The following is an 18,225-nucleotide window of genomic DNA, read 5'->3' as shown; positions in this document are numbered from 1 at the left end:
AGAGCTTGGTGTGGGGCCTCGCATTGACCATTACCTTCTAAGAGGTAGGCCAAATCAGTCGAGTGAAGCCCAGTGGCAGGTTGACCACCAGTCCACAGGGTATCAGCACCCCAGGTGAAGCTCAACCAGGTACTGTCTCACCAACGGACACGAGTCCAGAGCCCAACTAGCCACAATCAGCGGTAGAGAGGAAGATGGAGGGAAAAAAGCAGAATGGAGCAGTCACTGGTTGTGACTGAAGAGAAAAGATGCTGTCTGGGCTGCTACGTGACCATCTAGAGGCTAACCACAAGACACACACCCAGGGCTGATCACCCTGCGGTGGGCCTGCCTCGACTGAGGGTGTCTTGTGATAAAAGGCCGAAACACCCAGTGATGTTGAGGTACACAACTGAAGATGTGTCTGATTGGTAGCAAAATCACCGAGTGGTCACCCCCAAGGTGTCAGTTGTGGTGAAGAACCTTAGGGATTGTAACATCCAGTCCTACTCATCAATAACAATATTCATCATTGTAATTTATTAGCCAAGGATGTTTTGCAACATTAGATGAATTTGGTTTGCCATACAGTCATACCAAAAAAGCAAAAAGACACACAACTACATGAAAATTTGACATAAACATCCACCACAGCGGCTCCTCCACATTCCCCCACTGTGATAGAAGGCAATAAAGTCGTCTTTCCTCCTTTCTTGCCGCCAGCTCCACGATGTTAGGCCGCAGTGCAGACAGAGATACGACACGGTAAAAGTTGCATCTCCTTCGAGGAAGAGATAAGAAAAGTTCCTTAAACCCCACCACCCCCCCCCCCCCCCCCCCCCCCCCCCCCCCCCCCCCCCCCCCCCACGCCACCCCACGCCCCCCTACAAATACAAAACTAAAGTTAAACTGAAACATACATTTAACAACAAACTAAAAACACAAGAAGGAAAAGGACAAAGACAGACTGTTGGCGAGGCAGCCATCGTGCGGCGCCCATTGGAGGAATTCCATTTGCTAATTCACTCAGACTCACTGCCCCCGTTATTCACCATGTACGCAGTCTCTCTGATACTCTTGTTATCCCTATGTTAAAATGCAGTCTCAGCTGTACTGAGGGCAATACGGTGGCACAGCGGTAGTTGCTGCCTTACAGCACCAGAAACCTGAGTTCGATCCTGACTCTGGGTGCAGTCTGTCCAGAATTTGTACATTCTTTCCGTGACCTGCGTGGGTTTTCTCCACGTGCTCCAGTTTCCTCCCATCGGTTTGTAGGGGTGAGGGTAAGGGTAGGGTGTTGACGTGGATAGAAAATTGGTTGGCAGACAGGAAGCAAAGAGTAGGAATGAACGGGTCCTTTTCAAATGGCAGGCAGTGGCGAGTGGAGTGCCGCAAGGCTCGGTCTTAGTGCGGCAATTATTTACCATATATATTAATGATTTGGAAGAGGGAATTAGGAGCAACACTAGCAAGTTTGCGGATGACACAAAGCTGGGTGGCAGTGTGAACTGTGAAGAGGATGTTAGGAGGTTGCAGGGTGGCCTGGACAGGTTGAGTGAGTGGGCAGATGCGTGGCAGATGCAGTATAATATAGATAAATGTGAGGTTATCCACTTTGGTGGCAAAAACAAGGGGGCAGATTATTGTCTCAATGGGGTTAGGTTAGGTAAGGGAGTGGTACAGCGAGACCTTGTACACCGGTCACTGAAAGTTGGCGTGCAGTTACAGCAGGCAGTGAAGAAAGCTAATGGAATGTTGGCCTTCATAACAAGAGGATTTCAGGATAGGAATAGAGAGGTTCTTCTGCAGTTGTATAGGGCTCTGGTGAGACCACATCTGGAGTATTGAGTACAGTTCTGTCTCCTAATTTGTGGAAGGACATCCTTGTGATTGAGGCAGTGCAGCGTAGGTTCACAAGATTGATCCCTGGGATGGTGGGACTGTCATATGAGGAAAGATTGAAAAGACTAGGCTTGTATTCACTGGAGTTTAGAAGGATGAGGGGGATTCTTATAGAAACATATAAAATTATAAAAGGATTGGACAAACTAGATGCAGGAAAAATGTTCCCAATGTTGGGCGAGTCCAGAACCAGGGGGCCACACTTAGAATGAAGGGGAGGCCATTTAAGACTGAGGTGAGAAAAAACTTTTTCACCCAGAGTTGTGAATTTGTGGAATACTCTGCCACTGAGGCCAAATCACTGGATAGATTTAAGAGAGAGTTAGATAGAGCTCTAGGGGCTAGTGGAATCAAGGGATATGGGGAGAAGGCAGGCACGGTTTATTGATAGGGGATGATCAGCCATGAATGGTGGTGCTGGCTTGAAGGGCCGAATGTCTTCCTCCTGCACCTATTTTCTATGTTTCTGTTTCTATGTAAGTTATTTGACTTGCTATAATTGTAAATTGTCCCTAGTGTGTGTAGGGTAGTGTTCGTGTGTGGGGATCGATGGTCAGCGCGGACTCCGTGGGCCAAAGGGCCTATTCCACGGCGGAATGTCTACACACGATTCTGCTCAAGTCATCCATACTGTACAGGTATAGGATGGAAGGAATAACCTTTAGTGCAAGATAAAGTCCAGTAAAGTCCATTTAAAGATAATGTGAGGATCTCCAAAGAGGTAGAGTCAGAGTGGGTTAAAATGTGGTCATAGAGTGAAGAAGTGTCTCGACCCGCAACGTTACCCATTCCTGCTCTCCAGGGTTGCTGAGTTACTCCAGCTGTTTGTGTCTATCTCTATTTCGTTGTCTCTGTACAGTACACTGCACAATGACAATATAGTTTGAATCTGAATCTGAATCTAAAGACTGTGCAATCCTGTTCCTTCTTGACCTCAGCGCAGCATTTGATACTGTCGACCACACCATCCTAATTGACCATCTCCGGTATGGGGTTGGTATCGATGGCACTGCCCTGAGCTGGTTCATCTCCTACCTCAAAGGTAGGAGTTTCTCTACTAACATAGGTAACTCTTTCTCCTCCCCAGCTAATCTCTGCTGTGGGGTTCCACAAGGTTCCATCCTTGGCCCCATTCTCTTCTCCCTGTATATGCTCCCCTTTGGCCAAGTCATTGAAAGGCACGGCATTTCCTTCCATCGCTATGCAGACAATACACAACTCTATCTCCCCCTGTTGCCCAAAAAACAATGACATCTGCTTAACCTTACCCGCTGCCTCGAGGATAAAAAGTGCAGGATGGCCCAGAACTTCCTCCAACTAAACGAGAGTAAGTCTGAGGTCATCCTTCTCGGCCCCTCGGACTAAATCAAAATGATAGCGGGCAGCCTTGGAAGCCGTACCCCACTACTCAAACCTCACGGCCAAAACATCGGCGTGATATTTGACTCAGCATGAAATTTGACGAACAAGTTAATGCCGTGGTAAAAGCTAGCTTCTTCCAGCTTTGGACGATAGCTAAAATAAAACAATTCCCCCACTTTGATGACCTCGAAAAGATCATCCACACATTTATCTCCTCCCGCCTAGATTACTGCAACTCCCTTTACACTGGCATCAGCCAATCTTCCCTGGCCCGCCTGCAACTGGTCCAAAACGCCGCAGCGAGACTCCTGACGGGCACCCGAAACAGAGACCACATCACCCCGATCCTGGCCTCTCTCCACTGGATGAAGCTCACACCAGGGTCTCATCTATACCCGCAACACTGCTCTCTCTCCCCATCCCCGCACTTGCAACAAGGGCAGAGTCCCTCTGGTCCTCACCTTTCACCCCACCAGCCGGCAAATACAACCCATAATTCTCCGCCATTTCCGCCACCTCCAACGTGACCCCACCACTCGCCACATCTTCCCATCTCCCCCCTTGTCTGCTTTCCGCAAAGACCGCTCCCTCCGCAACTCCCTTGTCAATTCTTCCCTTCCCTCCCGCACCACCCCCTCCCCGGGTACTTTCCGTTGCAACCGCAAGAAATGCAACACCTGTCCCTTCACCTCCCCCCTCGACTCCATTCAAGGACCCAAGCAGTCGTTCCAGGTGCGACAAAGGTTCACCTGTATCTCCTCCAACCTCATCTACTGCATCCGCTGCTCTAGATGTCAGCTGATTTACATCGGGGAGACTAAGCGGAGGTTGGGCGATCGTTTCGCCGAATACCTCCGCTCACTCCGCAATAACCAACCTGACCTCCCGGTGGCTCAGCACTTCAACTCCCCCTCCCATTCTCAATCCGACCTCTCTGTCCTGGGTCTCCTCCATTGCCAGAGTGAGCAACAGCGGAAATTGGAGGAACAGCACCTCATATTCCGCCTGGGGACCTTGCGTCCGGATGGCATTAACATTCTCCCAATTTTGCTAGCCCTTGCTGTCTCCTCCCCTTCCTTAATCCTCTAGCTGTCTCCTCCCACCCACCCGCCCTCGGGCTCCTCCTCCCCTCCTCCCTTTTTCCTTCCTTCTCCCCCCCCACCCCCCATCAGTCTGAAGAAGGGTTTCGGCCCGAAACGTTGCCTATTTCCTTCGCTCCATAGATGCTGCTGCACCCACTGAGTTTCTCCAGCAATTTTGTGTACCTTCGATCTTCCAGCATCTGCAGTTCCTTCTTGAACACTCTCTCCACTGGCTCCCTGTGCGGTTCCGTATACATTTCAAGACCCTCCTCTATGTCTACAAAGCCCTCAATGGACTTGCCCCCTCCTACATTAAAAGTCTTCTCACCCACCACTCCACCTCCAGGTCCCTCAGATCGGCCGACTTGGGGCTGCTGAATATCCCGGGGTCTAGGCATAAGCTCAGGGGCGACCGTGCCTTTGCGGTTGCAGCTCCTAGACTGTGGAACAGCATCCCCCTCCCCATCAGAAATACCCCCTCCATCGACTCCTTTAAGTCAAGACTAAAAACTTATCTATACTCCCTAGCCTTTCCTGACGTCCACTGAGCGAGGGCTATATGTATATATGTATGTAGTTTGCTTGTTTATACTATTCTTATAACAAATGTAAAGCACTTTGGCCAACGAGAGTTGTTTTTTAAATGTGCTATATAAATAAATGTGACTTGACTTGACTTGACTAAAGAGGTAGATGGGAGGTCAGGACCACTGTCTAGTTGGTGATCGGATGGTTCATTTACCTGATATTAGCTGGGAAGAAACTAAAGCCTAAACATACAGAATCAAATCTAGCTAATGTGGCATTGCACAAGATGCTTTGTTCAACTAACGTGTGTGTTTACCATGTCAAGTACTGTGGCATCTTGATCGGCATGGATGAGTTGGGCCGAAGGGCCTGTTTCCATGCTGTAGAACTGTGACTTTGTGACCATGTAACAGTTCCCTGACTCCTTTCTCCTTCATACACCCGGTGTTATATTGAGCGGATTAAATTAAGAAAGCTCTAAAATTATAATCAAAAACGGTGGTCGAGCAGTCACCATTCAAATCATCCCAAATGTTGACACCAAAAGTCCACACCTGGAGTATTGAGTACAGTTTTGGTCTCCAAATCTGAGGAAGGACATTATTGCCATAGAGGGAGTGCAGAGACGGTTCACCAGACTGATTCCTGGGATGGCAGGACTGTCTTATGAAGAAAGACTGGATAGACTTGGTTTATACTCTCTAGAATTTAGGAGATTGAGAGGGGATCTTATAGAAACTTACAAAATTCTTAAGGGGTTGGACAGGCTAGATGCAGGAAGATTGTTCCCGATGTTAGGGAAGTCCAGGACAAGGGGTCACAGCTTAAGGATAAGGGGGAAATCCTTTAAAACCGAGATGAGAAGAACTTTTTTTCACACAGAGAGTGGTGAATCTCTGGAATTCTCTGCCACAGAAGGTAGTTGAGGCCAGTTCATTGGCCATATTTAAGAGGGAGTTAGATGTGGCCCTTGTGGCTAAGGGGATCAGAGGGTATGGAGAGAAGGCAGGTACGGGATACTGAGTTGGATGATCAGCCATGATCATATTGAATGGCGGTGCAGGCTCGAAGGGCCGAATGGCCTACTCCTGCACCTAATTTCTATGTTTCTATGTTTCTAAGTAATCTCAATCTTAGCAAGGATCGCACAGTTTGGGTGGGGGTACCACGGTGGAGCAGCTGGTAGAGTCGCTACCCCACAGCACCAGAGACCCGGGTTCAATGCTGACCTTGGGTATGGAGTTTGCACGTTCTCCCTGTGACCGCTTGGGTTTCCTCATGGTGCTCCGGTTTCCTCCCACATCCCAAAGACGTGCGTGTTTGTAGGTTAATTGTCCCTCTGTAAATTGCCCCCTACTGTGTAGGGAGTGGGTGAAAAAGTGGGGTAACATAGAACTAGGGTAAAGGGGTGATCGATGGTCGGAGTGGACTCGGTGGGCAGAAGGGCCTGTTTCCTTGCCTTATCTCTAAACTAAACCGAAGACGTGATAGTGTTAAAAAGAACTTTCTTATTAAAAAAAAAAACTGATGACCCAGCTCAAGTGAAAGTTTGACGCAACTGGAGACAGTATTTCTAATCAGTTTCTATTATCTTGTCCTTTCTCTGTTACCTAATCTTGGCCTAGACACAATAATGTTGGAACTACAGCAGATTCAGAGGGATATCTCGAAGAGACAAAAGCCTATTGAAAAAAGGCACAAACATGAAATCTTTGCAAAGCAAACAGTTTTAAAATTTGTTTTTTTTTTAATTGTACGAGTAATACTTAGCGATAACCTGTGACATAGTCTGATTCTCTTCGAAATATAACGTGGAGAGTTATGTGAAAGGTTTGTTTTAAAGTGCTTTACTGTTGGAGTTTTTAATTATTGATTCTTTCATTGGCAATAGCTCGTTGGTAATCCATTTCTCCCCTTCCCTTCTCCATACAAAATTATTTCACTGGATTCTCTCATTGATTTTAGTTTCAGATATTCTACATATTTTATGGTGCATTACACAGATTATGGACCTCTTGCAAAACTGATTAGTTGCTTGGCTGGCATTGATTTTTGTTAAGATCCAGAATCTGTAAGTATTTCATTGAACGTTTTTTCATCTTCCAGCACTGTGTGACCTCTTTAAGTGATCGCAGGTCCAGCGCTTATTCTGAGATGGCGATCGTGAACTTAAAACACAAGCTTGAATGCATCTTATAGAACAGTACAGCACAAGAACAGGCCCTTCTGCCCATTATGGGGTCACAGTGGCTCAGCGGTAGAGTTGCTGCCTTACAGCAAAATGCAGCGCCAGAGACCCGGGTTCGATCCCGACTACGGGTGCTGTCTGCATGGAGTTTGTACATTCTCCCCGTGATCTGCGTGCGTTTTCGCCGAGATCTTCGGTTTCCTCCCACACTCCAAAGATGTACAGGTTTGTAGGTTAAGTGGCTTGATCAATTGGCTTGATAAAAATGTAAAATTGTTCAAGTTGGCGATATGCAGAGTACTGCCCTGCCGACTACAAAATTCAGAAACATAGAAACATAGAAACATAGAAATTAGGTGCAGGAGTAGGCCATTCGGCCCTTCGACCCTGCACCGCCATTCAATATGATCATGGCTGATCATCCAACTCAGTATCCCGTACCTGCCGTCTCTCCATACCCTCTGATCCCCTTGGCCACAAGGGCCACATCTAACTCCCTCTTAAATATAACCAATGAACTGGCCTCAACTACCCTCTGTGGCAGAGAGTTCCAGAGATTCACCACTCTCTGTGTGAAAAAAGTTCTCCTCATCTCGGTTTTAAAGGATTTCCCCCTTATCCTTAAGCTGTGACCCCTTGTCCTGGACTTCCCCAACATCGGGAACAATCATCCTGCATCTAGCCTGTCCAACCCCTTAAGAATTTTGTAAGTTTCTATAAGGTCCCCTCTCAATCTCCTAAATTCTAGAGAGTATAAACCAAATTATGTCTTTGCCCAAATTGATGCCAAGATTAGCCCCATCTGCCTGCACACGACCCAGATACCTCCATTCCATGCATATCCATGCAGCTATCCGGAAATCTCTTAAACACCGCGCCTCCATCAACACTCCAGGCACTCACCTAAAAAACTTGCCCCACACTTCTCCGTTGAACTTTGCTCCTCTCAACTTTAAGCTATGGTCTCTAGTATTTGATCTTTCCAACCTTGGAAAAAAGTTGCAACTGGTCACCCTATCTATCCCTCTCATCATGTTATATACTTCTATCAGGTCTCTCATCAACCTCCAGCGATCCAACTTGTTTTATGTTTTATTATTAAATGTTTTATTATTCATGTTTAATGTTTTATGTGTCATTCCTAACTGTCACTGTATGTCATGTTGCCAGTTGCGGGCGGAGCATCAAGATAAATCCCTTGTATGTAAATTCTTGGCCAATAAACTTATTCATGCATTCAGTCATTCACTCATTCATGCATTGGGAGAATTGTGAATCTGTGGAATTACCCAGAGAGTTGTGAATCTGTGGAATTCTGTAGTGAATCTGTGGAATTGGAGTGAATCTGTGGAATTCTCTGCCACAGAAGGCAGTGGAGGCCAATACACTGCACGTTTTCAAGAGAGAGTTACATATAGCTCAGGGTTAACGGAATCAAGGGATATGGGGAAAAAGCAGGAACAGGGTACTGATGTAGGATGATCAGTCATGATAATATTGAATGATTTGAAGGGCCAAATGGCCTACTACTGCACCTATTGTCTATGTTTCTATGTTGACTTAATTTCTATGAGGCAGCATCTGTTCCATCTCAAGAACTGATTCTTGGTCTAAAGAAGGGTCTCGACATGAAATGACACGAAACGATGCTGTCTGACCCGTTGAGTTACTCCAGCTTTTAATGTCCCTCTCCAGTACTTTACAAGGGGTCACAGCTTAAGGATAAGGGGGAAATCCTTTAAAACCGAGATGAGAAGAACTTTTTTCACACAGAGAATGGTGAATCTTTGGAACTCTCTGCCACTGAGGGTAGTCGAGGCCAGTTCATTGGCTATATTTAAGAGGGAGTTAGATGTGGCCCTTGTGGCTAAGGGGATCAGAGGGTATGGAGAGAAGGCAGGTACGGGATACTGAGTTGGATGATCAGCCATGATCATATTGAATGGCGGTGCAGGCTCGGAGGGCCGAATGGCCTACTCCTGCACCTAATTTCTATGTTTCTATGTTTCTATGTTTATCATCTCATTTGGGAAATCCAGCATTGAATCACTTCAGAGAAGACATGGATGGCCATGGTCTTCATTGAAGATGATTGTTAGGGAGTTTCTCACACACAAGACCACGATACTGCAATGGGACTGGTTTGGACTTGGTAGGCGACAATAATTATGGTAGAAAAAGTGTAATAAGGCTCAAATGTTTCCTCAATAATAGTTTTTCCTTCTCTCCCTGATTCCATCAATACTTTACTTGGCAGTCAATTATGCCTTCACAACATTTCAGCTGTAGGGTTTGAGAAGCAGCAGCCAATTCTGCATTCCATGTTAATACCCTAAGGGTAGCTTTGTACTGACTTAACGATGCAGCGTATTTATACCCTGAAGCATGCACACTTTAGACTGAGATCACTATTGCTGTAGGGCATTATCACTGTACACTAAAAATAATTGCAAATTCCAATCCTCTCGAAGGCATTCCTTCTCATATCATCCCACGTGAATGTTCCTGGGAGCTCCATAATTATACACAGGTACACACTTTGCATCCTGAAATTCAATACTCGGTCAGAAGCCTGGATTTTAACATGGGTGCCGCTGTTAATCTTTTAAAGAGGTGGATTTCTGTTGAGGTGGAGCAGTTATTGGTGTCTCGATCTTATTGCCAGCTCACACTTTTTTTACGGTTTCCCATATCAAAGCACAATTGCCTAGTGACTTCTGCTGGGAGGTGTTTATAGACAGCATGGGGTATGTGGTGAGGCTATAGATCGGGGGCTTGCATGGAGAAACTACTAACCTACTTCTTGTTCTTTATGCAGATGATCAGACTGGTGTCGGGAGGACTGGCTTTGCAATGGAGATACATGGTAATTTGACCATTACATTATTAACCACCAAGCTTCGTTGGGAGATTGATGCCATGGCAACCTATGCTTGCAATGAGTGAGGGGGAGATTCTATTTCTGCTGTTCAACCTCACATTTTATTTTCAATATGCTTGTCATATCGAAAACTCTGACCGATCACTTGGTAAATGGAGGAAATCAGCAGACTTGTGTAACTTGGTTGGCGCCAAGGCATGGTGACACCTTTGTACTGCCTAGGTGAGATGTTTAGGGAGGAACTACAGATGCTAGTATAAACTGAAGATAGACACAAAATGCTGGAGTATAGTGGTGACGTTTCGGGTCGAGCTGGAGTTTTTACGGACATTTTCAACCTCTCACTTCTCAGGTCCGAGGTTCCCACCTGCTTTAAAAGGGCATCAATAATACCGGTGCCCAAGAAGAGCAAGGTGACGTGCCTCAATGACTATCGACCAGTGGCACTAACGTCTGTGGTGATGAAGTGCTTTGAGAGGCTGATCATGGCTCAAATCAACTCATACCTCGACAAAATCCTGGATCCGCTGTGGTTTGTGAATGAGGGAGTCGAGGATCCAATTGTAGAGGGAATGCGCAGAGACCTAGATCTGAGAGCTTGGTAACCAGCTTGGAGGGGATGATCAACGGTGGATGTGATCTCACTGGCTCTCCCCTCCGCTCTGGACCACTAGGACAACAAAAACATATGTCAGGTTGTTATTCATTGACTACAGATCGGCATTTAATTCTATCATTCCCTCCAAGCAGGTTACCAAGCTCTCAGATCTGGGTCTCTACACATCCCTCTGCAATTGGATCCTCGACTTCCTCATCCACAGACCACAGTCTGTCCGTATTGGTGGAAACGTGTCATCCTCGATAACAATCAGCACGGGAGCACCTCAAGGCTGCATGCTCAGCCCCCTGCTGTACTCACTCTATACTCATGACTGCGTAGCCGGACACAGTGCAAACTCCAACATAAAGTTCGCCGACGACATCACTGTCATGGGACGTATCACTGATGGTGATGAGTCAGAGGATAGAAGCGAGATTGACCGATTGACCAAATGGTGCCAGCACAATAACCTGGCTCTCAACACCAGCAAAACCAAGGAACTGATTGTGGACTTTGGAAGGGGTAGGATAGGGACCCACAATCCTGTTTATATCAACGATGGTGTAAAGGGTCGATGGTGGAAAGGGTCAAGAACTTCAAATTCCTGGGCGTGCATATTTCCGAAGATCTTTCCTGGTCCCAGCACACTGATGCAATTATAAAGAAAGCACATCAGCGCCTCTACTTCCTGAGAAGATTACGGAGAGTCGGTATGACAAAGAGGCTTCTCTCTAACATCTACAGGTGCACAGTAGAGAGCATGCTGACCAGTTGCATTGTGGCTTGGTTCAGCAACCTGAGCGTCCAGGAGCAGAAAAGACTGCAAAAAGTCGTAACCACTGCCCAGTCCATCATCGGTTCTGACCTCCCTACCATCGAGGGGACCTATCGTAGCTGCTGCCTCAAAAAGGCTGGCAGCATCATCAAGGACCCACACCATCCTGGCCACACACTCATCTCTCGGCTGCCATCGGGTAGAAGGTACAGGAGCCTGAAATCTGCAGCATCCAGATTCAGGAACAGCTTCTTCCCCACAGCCATCTGGCTATTAAACTCACCATCAAACAAACTATGAACTATAACAGCCTATTGCACTTTATCTGTTACTGATGTGTATATATATATATATATATATATATATATTCTATGGTAGACGGACACACTGACTACAATATTCTGTTTAAGAAGGAACTGCAGATGCTGGAAAATCGAAGGTACACAAAAATGCTGGAGAAACTCAACGGGTGCAGCAGCATCCATGGAGCGAAGGAAATAGGCAACGTTTCAGGCCGAAACCCTTCTTTAGACAGTCTGTTGTGCTGCAGCAATGCAAGACTTTCATTGTCCTATCTGGGACACATGACAATAAACTCTCTTGACTTGAATTGACTTGACTTGACCCTTCTTCAGACTGAAGAAGGGTCTTGACCCGAAACGTCACCCATTCTTTCTCTCCAGAGATGCTGCTGAGTTACTCCAGCTTTTTGTGTCTATCTAATGCCTAGGTGAGGTCTGCTGTATGATTTTACCAGGTTGTATGCAAAGCAAACTATTTCTCTGTACCTAGGTACATGTGACATAAAAGCATCATTGAATCATTGAATCATTGAAGTTTATTGGAGACATGAGCAACTGCAGATGCTGGTTTACCAAAATAGTTACAAAAGTGCTGGAGTAACTCAATGGGGCAAGCAGCATCTCTGGAGATCATAGACAGGTGACGTTTCGGATTGACATCCTTCTTCAGACTTATTGTGGTCGAGGAGAGAAAGCTGGTTGAGAGGTGTGTTTCACAGGGTAACCAACCTTCTCAGCAGAGATGAGAATTGTCCAGTTGTGATGGCAGGTCATCAGACTCAACATTAACTCGACATTTCTCTCTTTACAGATGTTGTCGGCCAGCTGAACACTTTTATTTCAGATTTCCAGAAACTGCTCTGGTCTGTGTTTCAGTTGGTATAATTTTCCACAATCGAGCCTCGCTCACTCCTCCTTCAATCAATCCTCATTCATTCCTCATTCACTCCTCATTCACTCCCTCATTCACTCCTCATTCACTCCTCATTCACTCCCTCAGTCACTCCCTCATTCACTCCTCATTAACTCCCTCATTCATTCACTCCCTCATTCACTCCCTCATTCACTCCCTCATTCACTCCTCATTCACTCCTCATTCACTCCCTCAGTCACTCCCTCATTCACTCCTCATTAACTCTCATTCATTCACTCCCTCATTCACTCCCTCATTCACTCCTCATTCACTCCTCATTCACTCCCTCATTCACTCCTCATTCACTCCCTCATTCACTCCCCTCATTCACTCCCTCATTCATTCCTCATTCACTGCTCATTCACTCTCATTCACTCCCTCATTCACTCTCTCATTCATCCCTCAGTCACATTCATTCCTCATTCACTCATTCACTCACTCATTCATTCCTTCACTCCTCCCTCTTTCACTCCTCATTCACTCCCTCATTCACTCCTCATTCACTCCCTCATTCACTCCCTCATTCATTCCTTCCTCATTCACTCCTCATTCACTCCTCATTCACTCCCATTCATTCCTCATTCACTCCTCCCTCTTTCATTCCTCATTCACTCCTCTTTCACTTCTCCTTCACTCCCTCATTCCCTCCTCATTCACTCCTCATTCACTCCTCTTTCACTCCTCATTCACTCCTCATTCACTCCCTCATTCACTCCCTTATTCATTCCTCATTCACTGCTCATTCACTCTCATTCACTCCCTCATTCACTCTCTCATTCCTCATCCCTCAGTCACATTCATTCCTCATTCACAACCTCATTCACTCATTCATTCATTCATTCCTCCTCCCTCATTCACTCCTCATTCACTCCTCATTCACTCCCCTCACATTCATTCCCTCCTCATTCACTCCCTCATTCACTCTCCTCATCACTTCACTCCCTCATTCATTCACTTCCTCATTCACTCCTCATTCCTCCTCACTCCTCACTCCCCCATTCATTCCTCATTCACTCCTCATTCACTCTCATTCACTTCCTCATTCAAATTCCTCATTCATTCATTCATTCCATTCACTCATCCACTCATTCACTCCTCATTCACTCCTCATTCACTCCTCATTCACTCACTCCTCATTCATTCCTCATTCACTCCTCATTCACTCCTCATTCACTCCTCATTCACTCCTCATTCACTCCCATTCATTCCTCATTCACTCCTCCCTCTTTCATTCCTCATTCACTCCTCATTCATTCCTCATTCACTCCCTCATTCATTCCTCATTCACTCCTCATTCATTCCTCATTCACTCCTCATTCACTCCTCATTCACTCCTCCATCATTCACTTCTACTTACACTCCATAGATCTGCTGGAAATACAACCATTCATTGCTTGATGGTAGATATTTAGACAGGTTCATGGATCGGGCAGATTTGGAGGGATATGGGCCACACCCAGGCAGGTGGGACATGTTGGTGTGTGTGGGCAAGTTGGGCCGCTGGGCCTGTCTCAAAGCTGCATCACTCTATGACATCAACACTGGTGTTACCAATAAACCTCAGTCTCCACCTCTCACTGTCATTCCCTTTATTTTCCCATTCCTCCCCTTTCTCTGTAACTTTTAAAACATTTTTGTCATTTTTTTACATCTCCAGTTCTGTTCAAATGTCATCAAACTGAAACACTTACTCTCGTTCTCTCCACAGACATTGCCAAACCTGCTGGATACATCAGTCATTCCTTATTTTAGAGAAAAGATTTGCTTCCATTTCCATTAGATATTATATCTAATAAATAAACAGGGTAAATAAAGAGGATAGACAGCAAGAAGCTATTTCCCAAGATGGAAAAATCAAAGACTAGAGGGCATAGCTTTAAGGTGAGAGGAACAAACTTTAAAGAAGTCAAGTCAAGTGTTTTATTGTTATATGTCCCAGATAGAACAATGACATTCTTACTCACAGCAATGCCACAGAATGTGTAAACACTGTAAACAATATAATAAAGGAGACAAGAGTGTGTTCATATACACATACTCTCACATACACAGTAACACACAGTACACACGTTCACAGAAAAAACAAACAAATAATAATTGTGCAAAAAGACAAAACCAATACCCCCAAATCTATGTTTAAGAAGGAACTGCAGATGCTGGAAAATCGAAGTTAGACAAAAATGCTGGAGAAACTCAGCGGGTGTGGCAGCATCTGTGGAGCAAAGGAAATAGGCAACGTTTCAGGCTGAAACGTTCTGAACTCTTCAGAAGAAGGGTTTCGGCCCGAAACGTTGCCTATTTCCTTAGCTCCATAGATGCTGCCTCACCCGCTGAGTTTCTCCAGCATTTTTGTCTAACCCCAAGTCTATGTAGTGCAGAGCTTATTTGAGGTTGTTGTGTTTAATAGCCTGATAGCTGAAGGGGATAAGCTGTTCCTGAACATGGACGTTACAGTTTTCAGGCTCCTGTATCTTTTTCCCGATATGCAGGGCAACTTTTTAACATAGTGGGTGCCTGGACCAAGCGCAGGCAAGTGGGACAAGTGTAGCTGGGACATTGTTGGCCGGCAGGGGCGAATTGGGCCGAAGGGCCTGTTTCCATACTGTATCACTCTATGACTCTTTGACTCTATTTATCTATTAATATAGATATAAGTGCCTGATTGTTGGCATGGACTCAGTGGGCCGAAGGGCCTGTTACAATGCTGCATCTTTCCATCAGCCTGTTCCTCTCTTTGTGAAGGGTTTGTGAGGGCATTGTCTTTGAAATACTGTGACTTCATGCCATATAATAGAACGTGAAGAGAGCAGCAGAACACGGGTGGAAATGTAAGGGCCTGTCCCACTTATGCAACCTATCGGCCCGCGTACGCACACAGGCGCATTGCGTCTTGACGGCGTACGCGTAGCGCGTGGCATTGCGTGATGACGTCACCGCCCGGCGTGGCGTTGCGCGATGATGTCACTGACGCCGTGCGATGCACAAATTCAGTCGGCCCGCCTCCTGCCCAGCTGATTTGTAAGCTTGACATAAATGACGTCACTCGCGAACTCCGGTTGGTCGCGCCAAACGCACGCAATCGCATGCAAGTGGGACAGGCCCTTAAGGAACACAACCTACCACATCTTTCCTTCTTTGCACAGATTGTTTCAAAGTTGCCGAATTGATCAAGACATACCGCAAAGTCAGAAGAGTGCTGGGCTGGATGCAAATCCAGGTTTGGGAAGTTGAAGGGCTAGCTCTAATTTAGCATGTCTCACTTTTCTTTACGTTCCTTTAGACTTCAGAGATACGGCACAAAAAACAGGAGCTTCTGCTGGGTCCACGCCACCCAGCGATCACCCTGTACACCAGCACTATCCTACACACACTAGGGACAATTTACAATTTTACCAAAGCCAATGAACCTACAAACCTGTATGTCTTCGGAGTGGGGAAAGAAACCGGAGCATCCGGAGAAAACCCTCACGGTCACAGGGTGAAGGTACAAACTCCGTACAGACAAGCACCCGTGGTCAGGATTGAACCCGGGTCTCTGGCGCTGTGAGGCAGCAACTCTACCGCTGTGCCACCGTGCCGCCCCTGCATCTGCACATGCCAGTCTGTACAATGTTAATATTAGGATTTGTGGCAATCAAACTCCTTGGGAATCACTGTTTTACAATATCAGGGAGCGTTGCACGGATTTATTTGGTCTCTTCAGGAAGCAGTTACACTCCTTTCCATGAATTCACTCATGGTTTAAATTGTAAGCCAGAACTTTGTTGTGTTACATTAAGTCATAATGTCTTGGTTCTGAACCAAAAAGTCACTTACCTGAAGTACATGATTGTAAAGAAATGTTAACCAGCCCCAGAGGATGGGAGAGTGATGATGTTGACCTTGGATACATGATTATGGGTTGTTATTATTATCTATGATGCTGCAATCAGTAGTTATACATGGAGCCAGGCTGGCCAGTTGGAATAAACGTAGAACACAATGTCTAAGACCAAGCGCAGGCTCGGCGATCGTTTCGCTGAACACCTCCGCTCAGTCTGCCTAAACCTACCTGATCTCCCAGTTGCTAATCACTTTAACTCCCCCTCCCATTCCCACACTGACCTTTCTGTCCTGGGCCTCCTCCACTGTCAGAGTGAGGCCCAGCGCTAATTGGAGGAACAACACCTCAAATTTTGCTTGGGCAGCTTACAACCTAGCGGTGTGAACATTGACTTCGCCAACTTCAAGTAACTCTTGCTTTCCCTCTCTCTCCATCCCTCCCCCTTCCCAGTTCTCCGACCAGTCTGACTGTCCCCGACTACATTTTATCTCTGTTTGCTCTGTTACCTTCTCCCAGCTAACAATGATCTATTCTACATTTCACTCGAACCCCAGTCGCTATGTCCCCTGTATTCACACCTTACGCTTCCTTATCTATGTATCTCCCTCTCCCCTGACATCAGTCTAAAGAAGGGTCTCGCCCCGAAACGTCACCGTCACCCATTCCTTCTCTCCAGAGATGCTGCCTGTCCCACTGATTGAGTTATATGATGGTCAGGGCTGCGTCCACAATTCTCCGCAATATCTAGCGGTCTTGGATGGAGCTGTTCCCAAACCATGCTGTGATGCATTCTGATAAAATGCTTTCTACAGTACATTGTTACATTTTGGGTTATTGGGGACAGGCTGAACCTCTTAAGCCTTCTAAGGAAGTAGAGACATTGGTGTGCTTTCTTGGCTATTTTTTCAATATGGGTGGTCCAGGACAAGTTGTTGGTGATATTCACTCCCAGGAACTAGAAGCTTTCAAGCATCTCTATCTACACGCCGTTAAGGTATACGAACTTCATAAGTTCACAAGTTCATAAGTTATAGGAGCAGAATTGGATCATTCGCCCCATCAAGCTTACTATGCCATTTAAACATGGCTGATCTATTTATCCCTCTCAACCCCATCCTGCCTTCTCCCCATAACCCCCCACACTCCTACTAATCTAGAAACTCTCAATTGCCACAGATTCACCTCCCTCTGAATGAAGAAATCCCTCCTCATCTTTTTTTCTGAGGCAAGGCTATGGTCTCTGGTCGTAGTCTCCCCCACTGGTGGAAACATCCTCCTCACTCTCACTCTATCCCGGCCTTTCAATGTCCGTTATTCAACATGAGAGTGGGTTCAACCAGAGAAAGGAAGGTGGAAGTGGAAGGGATGTGATTCAGAAAGTGTGAATGACACAGGCATGGCGAGGAGATCAGAGGGAGTGGACATCCAGCTGGGACCAGGAGGCGGAATTATTGTGGTGGCCAAGAGCATCAGGGGTGGGAAGGGAACTGACAAGAGGAGAGCAAATATTGTCAAAGAAGGAATGATTACGGGCAAGAGCGGGAAGAAGCAACAGGTCTAAGAGGAGTCAAAAGAGTTTAATTATCTGAAGATGGTTTCTGATCCAAAACCGTCACCCATCCTTTTTCTCCAGAGATGCTGCCTGAACCGCTGATTTACTCCAGTACTTTGTATCTCTATTCAGTATAAACCAGTATAAACCAGCATCTGCAGTTCCGCCCTGCACAGTTTAGTTGTGATATGAGAATCATCGTCATAATGCATAAAACAGGCCCTCAGCCCAACTCGTCCATGCTGAGAAAGATGCCACATCTAAGCTAATGTCATTTGTCTGCATTTGATCCATTTCAATCAATCAATGTGTTCCTGCAAGGAACAATAACATGGTT

The sequence above is a fragment of the Leucoraja erinacea genome, chromosome 10 (assembly GCF_028641065.1).
Source record: "Leucoraja erinacea ecotype New England chromosome 10, Leri_hhj_1, whole genome shotgun sequence".
Lineage (NCBI taxonomy): Eukaryota > Metazoa > Chordata > Chondrichthyes > Rajiformes > Rajidae > Leucoraja > Leucoraja erinaceus.
This window is presented reverse-complemented; position numbering follows the sequence as displayed.